An 11449-nucleotide genomic window follows, 5' to 3' on the forward strand; every position below is an offset into this window, starting at 1 on the left:
TGGTGATTTTTGATAGCCCTGAGTAAAGTACCCACAACAGTCAGCAGCACATGATGAGGAGAGGACTGGCGGTTGTTTGTTTCCACTCATGGGCAGTTTGGAAATACCTCTTAAGCAGCTTGATATTTTTTGGCACCTGCAAAGATAGGCATATTTGTGCTTCCCTCTTTTATTTGTACTGTGGAAGGACCAAAAGGTCACAATTATAGTCTTGTCTTTGTAAATGCCACAAATACCATATTTCAGCTCTCCTATACTGATGATGATGCTGTATCCCTGCTGCCACGCCAGGCAAGGCCACCATGTTACACATGGATGAGAAGTTGCCTAAATCTAGCTAGAACGGACTCGGTCTCAGGGTGCAGTAGACAAAAAGTGAAATTTCCCAAGCATTTTAGGAGTAGCTGCAATGTTTTTGACTCATATCTAGGCATCTAACTCACACAGACTGGAACTTGCAGCAAGGCTCAGTCTCCTCACAAGAGCCATTTAAAACTTGTTCTCAGAATCCAATATGGATTATAAATCATTATAACAGTTGAGGAGGGATCCAGAATGGATGAGGCACCGGTAAAATAGATTAGTTAGAATATAGAACAGATCTAAAAGCATGAACAGCTAGGGAGATTATTAGCTCAAGAAGATGAGATTAGATAGAGCAGCTCTTCTGCTACCCTGGCTTTCCTGTTCAATCTCCCAGCCAAAAACAGCTTGTGCAACAATGCCAAAAACCAAAACATGCTTCCTCTAGGCTTCAAAATCAGGCAGCGTTTGAATTTGTACAGAACTCTGCCTCCATCGTAGCCTGCCTGCCTATACTGAGTTGAAAAAAAGAAAGAGGAGGGAGGAAAGGCAGGTGCTAGCAGTTAGCAAGGGCTGTGGCCCAGTTCTTTTCTAGAGTTGGGGTGCAATGGGCAACTGCTCACAGAGCTCATCAACTTTAGTTCTCTGGAGCTAAAAAAGAGGGGAAGAGCCCAGGCAGACAAAGTCACTCGGTGCTTAGTTTTATTTCTATCTCTGCTCCACACCAGCAGTTGCTGGAGTCGACCTTTTGGGTATCTTGCTTATTGTTGCTGGAGGTTTTTAATGTTTGTTTTCGTGGAAGCAATAATTCCAATGGATGGAAATGCAGTTAAAGCTTCTTAAAGCAATTAACTCATTTGCTTTGGTCCACACTGCTGGATATTATTGTTAACTGGAAAATGTTATCCAGTTGTTTATATTAAAGAGGAAAAGCAAGAAATTTGCAAAGAGGAGGTTGCAATGAGATCATTCAGTCCTAGTGGGCTGTAAACTGTTCACCTAATAGGAGTGAGTGGAGCGCTTGCAGACTCCACATGTATGCCGTGTAATCACCTTGTTAACACACTTTCCAGCAGTAACTTCCCTGACTCCTGCCTGCTCTGGAATATTCATGTGCTCATGCATCATTTTAATGAACTTATCAACACATTCATAAGCTATTAATTAAACATTTATTAGTAATTATGCTTTGGGATCACCTCATGCGTAACTCCTGGTGTTATAAATATGACATCTCACCCCTGCGTTTCACCAGCCCAGTCCACAAGGCAAGAAAGACCCCTCTGCAAGGTGTAAGGCTTCTTCCCTCCCATTCTACCCCGCCCTCACCCGTATCTGGCTCAGCTCTTACTAATCAGCGTATTCTGCTTCCCTGGGCAACGTGGAAATGAGCTGGTAGGAGAAAACAGCAGAATTCACTGGGTGATGGCCCACATTACCAAGGCAAATGTGTGCTGCGGGGCAGCAGCATGCACAGCCATGGCAGATCCTCGCTGCAAATGTTACAGGGACTTCCAGATGAGAATTAATGGACTTTCCTTGGCTAGCATAGAAGAAAATGTTCTACGTGTGGTTGTTTATTATTTCTGTTACAGTCACTGTACTTGCTTATTGCTTCCATCTGTTGGCATCAAACTATTGGCTCTTGTCTTATCGCTGGGATGTAAACCCTTCACAGGCAGGGAGCATGGTTTGGTGAGAGGCATAACAAAAGCGTCTGAGAAATTTAGGTGCTTAAAGATTGGGATGCCTTGGAATCAGTTCCGGAGAGGAACTCAGGTACTTAATTCCCAGAGGTTTCATTCAGGAAGAAGTATGTTCAATGGCCTGAAATATTAAGTGCATAAATTGTTACCCTTTAAGTCTTGCAAAGTCGTTTGCTCCAGACCATCGTACCTCCAGTTGGTGCCTCAGGAGATCATGAGCTTTGTTGTACGGGGCTCTTGGGGAACCGATCGACCCAGACTACGTCCTGCTTAAAGAATACTTAAACTCTTACTTGGGCATACGTTGTTCTGCTTATTCTTCCTTGCTGCCCCTCCGCTCTGGTGCTGCCAGATTAGACAGGACAGGATCAAGCAGGCCAACCGGGAGATCCAGAATCATCGTTAAAAATAAAGCTGCTCTCTTCCCTGTTCTCCAGGCCGTGTCTGGATCCACCACTGTCATTACCCAAAGGAGCACAGACTGATTTAGAGGGAGCCATGGGACCCACTGGCGGCTAGTAGCCTCCACAAATAAAACTCTCTCTGTCCACTGCAGGCGAGCGCTGGCTCTCCACTGCCGCAAAGGACCCACTGAATAATCCTGTGCAGGTGGCCCCAGCTTTGCTGCTTATACACAGCAATTTGGATGAATTGGCAGGAACAGGAGATGCTGCACTAGGTCGTGTGCTGTTTTATAAATTTCAATCCTCGCTTTGAATTTTCCAGCAGAATGGGTTTGGTCTACCTCTGGGCTGGAGGGAAACTTCCTTTCGTTACCCTGGAAACATGAAGACGACATCTGTTGTTCATCGGCAAGAGAGAGAGGATGAGAGAGAAGTAGATGACAAAAAAATATGGGGGAGGAAGACCAAGGGAGTAAAAGGGCCTTTCAGAGGAGCCATCTTCACCTACTTCATCAAGGCTGGGAGCAGGGAGTGCTCAGGCTACCACCAGTGGTCAGGGTTTCCCAGCACTTCTTTGGATCTCCCATAGCAGCAGACTCGCTGGAGCAATATTGCTCAACTTTGACAATAAAGCAACGGGTGATGGATTAATGTTAATATCTCCTTGCTCCCTTCCCAGCTCTGGCAGCCCGGAGTCAGCTCACACTTTACATATTTAATCTTTTACCTCATTTAAGCCTTGGAACGTTGTGTATGTGGAGCACACCCGAAGGTCAAAGAGCCGCTCAGTGAGGAAATGGCCAAGCTGCAGGACAAGAGCAAGTGTCCTGATACCGTAGATGGGAACAGGAGGAATCCAGACATGCCCACTTGGAGGCCACCTCCCCTTCACAGGGAGCCCGTGGGGACATCAAGGCAATTCACCTGATTAAAGTCAGGCAGGAGTTTACATCTCCTGCTTAACTGGCTTTGCGAGGAAGCCAGTGGGTTATTCTTGTCCAAGCAGCCACAGAAGAAGCTGTAATACCCAGTGTGGGAAAACTGACCACACACGAGGCACAGAAGGATAGGGTAGGGATCGGACTCCGAATGTCCATGCTGCTCTTGCAAGCAGCCGGAAACCAAATACGCCCTTGGCTACAGGTGAAGTCAGGGCATTTCTGGGTGTCGTGTCCCTGGTGGCAGCTTCAGAACAAATCAGAGGAGTTGCCTCTTCTGCATTGTGGGGTCTGGCATAAGCACTGGGAGGAACCTGAAGCTTGCCCTGAGTCTGTGCAGTGGCATAGCTCCGTCAAGATACATATCCACGCTGCAAAGTTTAAACTTAGGGCAGGGATCTCTGCACTCAGCTCTTGAGTTACTTGGTGTCACCGTGTGTCCTGGAGGGTACAGGGCAAGGAAATCCACAGTGCCAGGGTCCCTTTTTTCCCCCTGTGAACTGAGCTCTGGAGAAAATAAACCACTCTTTAGTGTCTTGGTGAGCTCTGGGCTTCAGTTAAAGGGAAAAGAATGCAAATTTCTGCCCTTCCCACTGAACTTGCAGGAGTTAGACTCGGGAATTATTTTTTTTTTCCTGCTGGAAATTTGAGCGAAGAGCAGGTGAGAAAGGATACTGCAGTGCAACATCCAGCTGTTTGAAGTCAGGATACGTAGTTCCTGCCCCTCTAAGTTCCCTGTGCTCACCTCCTGTTTCCATGCCTTGATGATGTAAGTCCCCCTCCTGCACTTTGTCTCCCTGCTGCCCTCCAAAGCACCAGCTCATATTAATCTTCCCTCTCCTTGCTGAGTTGCAAAGTGCTTAAAGGCAAGGGCTCCGTTTTCCTGCTCTTATAAAGTCCCCTGTACTCTTGTGGCACCATGCAAATAAATACATGGTAATAAGCAGTAGCCTCTCATCCATACTGCTCCCAGGGCCACAGGGAGCCTGGGGTTTACCCCAGAGCTTGCAGGAGTGCCAAGGAGAAGGTATGTTCCCCTTGCCCTGCTAAGCTGTATCCTCCTCCATCTGCTCCCCTCACTACCTTGCTCTGCTCCTCTCTGGTCCCCCAGTATTGCCTTCATGTCTCCAAGTTTCCACTTGTCACGGCCTCATGTCCCCCTCTTCCATTGCCACCCTGCACCTCCCAGCACTACAGCTCTGTTAACGGCTTCAGCTCACCTCTAAAGCAAGCCCAGGGAAGAAGAGAAAATGGAAAGGAAGTATTTCCCTTGAAGCAAGGAGATAACCAGCATGGGCCAGGTAAAAGTTGTTGGTTTTGTCAATATTTGAGGAACTGTATCTGCTGAGACACGTAGGCTGCCAGCGGAAGCAGAGAGCTGAGCTGGCTGGATTTTAACTTGCCACTGCCATCTGCGGGGCTGTTGTTGCTAGTAGCAAAGCCAGGCAGTCTCAGGAGGATACTGATCTATGTTATGGTTATTATCCTCTTCCCCAAGGAAGTTTGCAGTCCCTTTTCCCTCCCTCACCCTGTTGCTGGAGCAGTGTCAGTGTAGCTGCAAGGCAGAGTAGCGGCAGCACGAGACAAGTGTAGCAAACACTACTTGACAGTGTGTTTTGGATGCATTTCAGGTGAAAACACAAAAAAGCCCAAGCTTGTTTGATCCTGGCTGTACCTGCCTTCCACATTCATGTTTGTGCGCCTCCATGTCATTATGGGATTAAAGCATCATTAAGCACACAGCGAAAGCCTTTGATAACACTCTGCCCCATGCTCCTCCTTACCTTTCTTTTTTGCACTTCTCCTACCCCATCCTTTTTTTTTTTCCTTTTTCTTTTTTTTTTTTTTTAATCTAGTCTTTTTCCATCTTTCTTCTCCCCAGTCATTTCAGGGATGCTCTGGAGTAATACCTCACTGAGATATGATATGGTTGAAAGGACTGTATTCTGACTGTCCTTTACACCGGTGTGTATATCAGTTTTAGTGTGACAAACTGGAGGCAGTGTCATCCAGTGCAAATCTGTGCAGCTGTATTCAGGTCCACAGCGGCTCTGCCAGTCTGGGAGAACAGAGGACATGCTGCAGGTGAGTTGGTGCAAAGAGGGTGGGGCACACAAGCAGGTCCCTGGCATAAGGTTCTGGTGTAAATCCGGGAGTTATTCCACTGGCGTCGGGGAAGCTGCTTCAGATTTACACCAGGATAGTGGTGATCAGTATCTGGTGTTCAGCATCCACTTTGCAACCTCGTTACTGAGAGCTGCAGAGTTTCAAGCAGCTGCTGTAGAATGCTAGTAGTATTTTTAATAAGGGTGCTGAGACCAATCTACTCCTGTATGGCAAACGTGACAGCAATTTAGATTGAAAGCCTCTGTTTTCCAGACAGACACTCAGCCAGTTAGCGCAAACAAAAAGGCACTTGTAACTTCAGTCCTTTAATCTTACTCTTTGCTTCATGATAGATAAGGCATCTTGACATCAAATTGCACTAATATGGTCCTCTGAAGATTAGCACTGTGGACAATGCTTGTCGTCTGGCTTTCCCTGATATGTTTTCTGAGTGTAGCAACGTCTAGTGGTCAAAGCAGGGATGCTGGTATGGAAAATGGGCTGTTCTCATATTCTCCCTGCTTCTGACTTCTAGTCTGCCAGTGGCTGACCTTGGCTCTTGGTTTTTGCAGTTGTAAAATGGGCATAATAGATACTAATTGCCAGGGGAGGAGCTCATTGGGGGATGGCTAATGATTATTGGCTTGAAAATTACAGAGGAGAGAGGGGAAGAAACAGAAGGAAGGTTTTGCAATGAGTGTGGGTTGCAGGAGCTGCTTCTCTAGAGATCTCAGAGCTTTTTCCTACAGATGGTCTCATTCCTCTCATTTGAACAAAGGGGCAAAAAAATATAAGGTCAAGCGATTTGCCCAAGGTCATATGAGAAGTCTGGGAATGAACCCAAGTGTTGCACGTGCTGCCAGCCTGCTGTAACCAGGGGGTTGTGCTGCCTGTTCACAGACAGGCTGTAAAGGCTGTCCATGCACACAAACACCCCACCACGTGCTTCAGTTCCCTGTACCATGTGTTTGGCAGAGTTGGGAGTCACTTCAGCAGACCCAGAGCAGCATTTGAGGGGGAAGCGATGGCTGCACAGCAGCTCTGCTTCTGTGCATCTGGTGTAAGGCCAAGGAACATACAGCCTGGGCTAAATTCTGCTCCCAGTTTCCTTCCAAATAAACTCGAAGCGGCCTCTGGGAGAGGGGTGCAGACTTGCTGGGGTGGGTGTGAGAAAATGATGGGAGCCTGGAGCCACTGTGTGTCTTCCCAGGCTTAGTGGCGTGCTCCCTCCACCTTCCTAAGGACTCTCTCAAGGCACAAAAAACAGCCTGAAGCCCACCTGGATCTGCCATGAGTTTGTGGATGAGCCCCTGCTGAGCCCAAAGCCTTTGCTTTTGTTGGTCACTCAGACCACCAGAATGAGATTGCTGGGCTCAGCCCTCACCCTGAACAGGGCTGCATGTGCTATTCTCAGGTGACTCCTCCATCCCATGGCTCACATCCACCCTTCAAAGAAGCTTCACCGCTTCCAGGGAGATGGGCCTGTCCTAGTACATCACTATTCATCTGCCTGCTTGGCTTTGAGTGAATTTAGCACTGAAAATGAAGGGGGCTCACCTGGACTGTCCTACAGCTCCCAAAAATCCTACGCTGTGCGAGATGCTGCGGAGTCTCCCTTCTGCTCTGTGCAGAGGGGCCATACCCTGACCGCACTGCCGGGCCAAGATGCAGCGTCAGGGAAGGGGAGGCATGAACACTGCTCTGACGCCACGTTGCCATGGTCCGTGACTCCATCAGCACCAGAGGAGGTGGGAGGTGTGGGAGCAATGTGAGTCCAGCAGGGAGCTCACAGCAGCCTCTCTGAGACCAAACTGTAGAAGAATGGGTAAAATGGACAGGGGAACAGAAAAAAGGAGGAAGAGGCCTCAAGTCAATTACACCAAGACAAAACTCTGCATGAGGTGAAGGAACTTCACAGCGGAGCCAAGGCAAAACAAGCAGCTGAAGTCGAGAAGCAGATTAGAGCCCTGTGTCCAGGAATAGCAACCAGCCCTGCACGAGCAGCCGCAAAGGGAGGGGCCCAGCAGGAGATGCCAAGCCACGGAGAGGCAAGGAAGGCAGTGGGTTAAACACGCAAGCCTGGGAGAGGACATGAGGACTGTGCTGCGGGATGTTAGATCCTGAGAGTTCCCTGCTGGGGATCCCTCCAGAGAGGCCTTGCTCAGCTGACTCTTGGTTGGGTAGACACCGAGGGCTCAGAACACTTGCAGGTACTGCTGCTTACCCAGCAGCAGACTGCTGGATAAAACACCTCTGAAGTGAGGAACCTATCTGCACACTGCAGATGCAAGGAGCTCAGAGGTATCTTTTGTGACTGGCTTTGTCCTGAAAGTTTGCAGTGATTAATTCTTTGCCTGGGCAATGCAGGCATGCCACAGGCTGGGACAGTTCTAGCCAAATCCCCATTGCACTGGCATTGATAGCTTTGTGTGTGAGGGCAGTCTGGAGCCAGGCCCTGCTTGCTCCTCGCTCCAGGGCAGTGCTGCTCTGGCTGCCAGGCTCCCAGGGACAGGAGCAGCCCTGTTCCTGCCCGCAGGGACCAGTCTGTGGGCACACAGCTATTGCCAGGCATGCGGTACCAAAGGACTCCTGCGCTAGCAAGAGCCTTTTGTTGTTATTGTTTCAAAGGGTTTGAAATGTATGTTTCATTCTTCCTTGTTCTGACATGACAAAGGACTATTTTAATAGCTGTGTATTAAATCTATTCAGGGGGAGAAAATGAAGGACTGGTTTAGCCTGCAGTTCAGGGAGTTGGTCTGTTATCAATAGCCTGTTTCCACCAGAGTTCAGCAGAAGACGGTGTCAGCCTCGCGAGGATCAGTGCTGGAGTATTCCCCAGCCTGTATTCCCTGGGTGTCGACATTCGGCCTCGAAGGGGGATATATAACAATGCAAAGGGCTGATTCTTCCTTCCTGTCCCTCCCCTTCTGCTGACAGCCTGGAGATTCCTGACTCAGGGCACTTCCCTTTCAAATAGTTTCATGCCAATATAAACAGCGCTCTCTAGCTCTTCTGGCATGCAGGACCCTCATGCCAGGCCGCAAGGCAGGACAGGCCAATGACACCAAGCTGTCCCTGAGAAATGCGGTTTTACAGCACTTTCCCTTGGCTACAGCAGAGCTCTGTCCCACGCTGGGACTGCCCACATCTGATAGAGCCGGCCAGAGGATCGCAGGGGCAGGGAGAGAGGTAGGCGTTGCGGTGGAGCTTGCAAGGCAAGGGACCGAGAGAGTGACTCAATATGTGAAACTTGACAGCTCTGTGTCGAGGTCTGGCCACAGCACAGGGCCATGGAGGGAAACGAGGCTCATCAAATTGAGCCTGGGAAAGTTTCCAAAACCTTGTCTTCACAAGGCAACAGTGTGCGGGTTTGCATAAATATCTCTGAAATTCATCAAACAGCTCAAATGAAATACACTAAGGAAGGAACAACTTCTGCATTTAAATCTGTGCGCATTTGCTCCCCTGTCTTTGAAATCCAGTGATGCCCGCCCCTCCATCAGCCTAGGAGCAAGGTACATTCCAGATGGTTCCCCCATCCTAAAAAACTGCACTGCACAGCCGATTAAATTCTGCTTGTTGTAATTAAGCCCGACACAATTAGCTGTCAAGCAGGGCACTCATCTGTTTTATGTTGCAATCTCTTCAACAGGCAAGGCTGCTAGACAAGATTGTCACTTTTCGAAAAGATTTTCATTAGTTACCCTGGGCTCTGTGTCAGACTATGAAATATAAAAATGTGCTCTGTAGCCAAGTCAGGGAAATTCTCATTTAATGTTCCACACAGTATTATGAAAGTAATGTACTCTGAAAATGAATGCATTTTGGAACATTTCAGAAGAAATGTAATTTGTCTGCTAAGTAATAACTGCATGTTCATGAATTTACTGATTTTTTTTTTTTTTCAATATGCCTTTCGTAAAGTCGGGAAGACTTTTTCTGACCTAAAATGAGAGGAAGAGAAACTGTTGATTTTGATGTTACTCCTTCCTCTCTCCCTCCCTTTCTCCCCCCCTCTTTCTCTCATTCTTTCTTTCTCTTCCATCACTTCCGTCCACCCTCAGTATAAGAACCAGGCACTGTCCGATAAAAGTGGAAGCTTGTCAGAGAAGAAATATGCAGCTCAAATTGGAAAAGACAGAAAATAATTGTGGTCAGTGAGGAACAAGGGAGCTCCATCTTTCTGTGCCTTTAAGAACAGAAAGCAAGAAATCCCCTGTTGCTCCTCACAGTTCAACAACCAGCATCTGTCAGTGGAGATGCAATTACAGTTTCCCTGTTCTGGCGGGACTGTGAATTTTCTGCATTGCTAATGTCAGAGGCTAAGTGGGGGTCAAACACACAGAATGGCAGTGCTTCTCACCACCAAAATTCAGATTTGCAGTCAGAGAAAATAAGGTAGTATTCCAGGCTGTCAGAGCCTTCGCCTTCCCTTATAAATAATTGCTGGACCATGGGACAAACGCCGTAACCCAGCCGGTGCATTGCCTCCCTCTGCTCCGGTTCACCTAGGGAAGAATCATACCTTCAGTTCCAGTGCTGAAGCATTCGTGACTGGGTTCAGATCTGGTGGTCTAAACCAGGCAGAGCTGAACAGCCACCAAAATGCTGGCTGATCTTTCCATCAATAGAGAAATGGCTGAGCCAGAGTTACTGGATTCAACCAGGCAGGAATTTGGTAGGGGGCAAAGGGGGAAATGAAAAACTGGATTTATGGCAACAGGTTAGAAAAAAAGAGGAAAATAGGTGAGGAATTACAGTGAGAATTGGGACTGTAGTCACAACTGGCATAAGTGAGCTCAGCGAGCTTCTGCATTTACTTAAGATGTGATTTTTGATAGCTGAAGGATGATGTGGTCCAGACCTGGGTGAGACAGCGGAGCTGAGGCAGTGGTGTCACTGCATCCCGCCAAGCCGTGATTAGAAATTATTCTCCTCTGATCTGTTATTACCCCCACACTTGTGTACTTACAGCCCTGTGTGGCTTTGAACAGGTACAAGTAAAGAGGGGCATATATTCCTGTCTTCATATGTCTGTACAAATTGGGGTTGTCAGTTTATATGTTGGGATGAAATACAATTTTCAGATCATAAGAAGTTACGTGCTGAAGTTTGAACCCTGCTGTGACAAGCATTACCTGGCTTTGTTTGCTGCCTGTTACCGACCATTAACTCCCTGGGCAGACTCTGTTATTCAGAATTCAAGTGGCTTTAATCAGGCTTCGTTTACCCTCCTTGGGAAGGAATAAAGTTCATTCAAATTAACACCACTTTATCTCCAAATAGAAGCACTGCCACATGAGGTTCAGTGTGCATTTAAATCTTTTATGGCACACCTTTTCCTCACTCAGATTTCCTTTGCAGCGAGGCCTTTTCTTGAAAAAAGCTCTCATTTTCCCAGGAGCAGTTCTGGACGTTGTCTCGTTCCGGCCCTGGGTGTCTGCACAGGGCTGGGAGCTCGGGGCTGGAGTGGAGCCCAGTCCATTAGCATTCAGCCACAGAAGGAAGGGCAAGAAAAAGGCAGAAGCATGAGACGGAGCAAATAAAAGCAGAGCAGGTGAGCAGGAAAATATTGTCTCCTAATTGAGCTGGGGGAGAAGAAGGTAGTGGTGATGACAAGGCTTGCAGATCTTTGTTTACGAGAGCTGCCTTCCTGCAATCTGTCTCCATCGGACAGAAGCATCCAAGCTACCCTTGAGAGAGTGTCATGCAGGGAGGAACTGAACCAGAGCGGCTATATGCAAAGCATGTGGGGCGCACGGCTGTGTATGTGCCATTTCAGTGCTGTTTCCAAATGCTGCAAGGACTTTTGGTCCAAAAAGCAGAGCACCAGGGCTTTTCCTCTCCAGCACGTTCCCTTGCTTCAGTCAGGGGCAGAATCACCATGGAGTAGCACAGATTAAAGCAGGGCTTGTTCTTGTACCCCAAATGCTGATCATAAAGACGGTCACATACACCGTGGCATGCACGGATGGGGCAGAACAATGCGGAG

Source organism: Aptenodytes patagonicus, chromosome 25, assembly GCF_965638725.1.
Source record: "Aptenodytes patagonicus chromosome 25, bAptPat1.pri.cur, whole genome shotgun sequence".
Classification (NCBI taxonomy): Eukaryota; Metazoa; Chordata; class Aves; order Sphenisciformes; family Spheniscidae; genus Aptenodytes; species Aptenodytes patagonicus.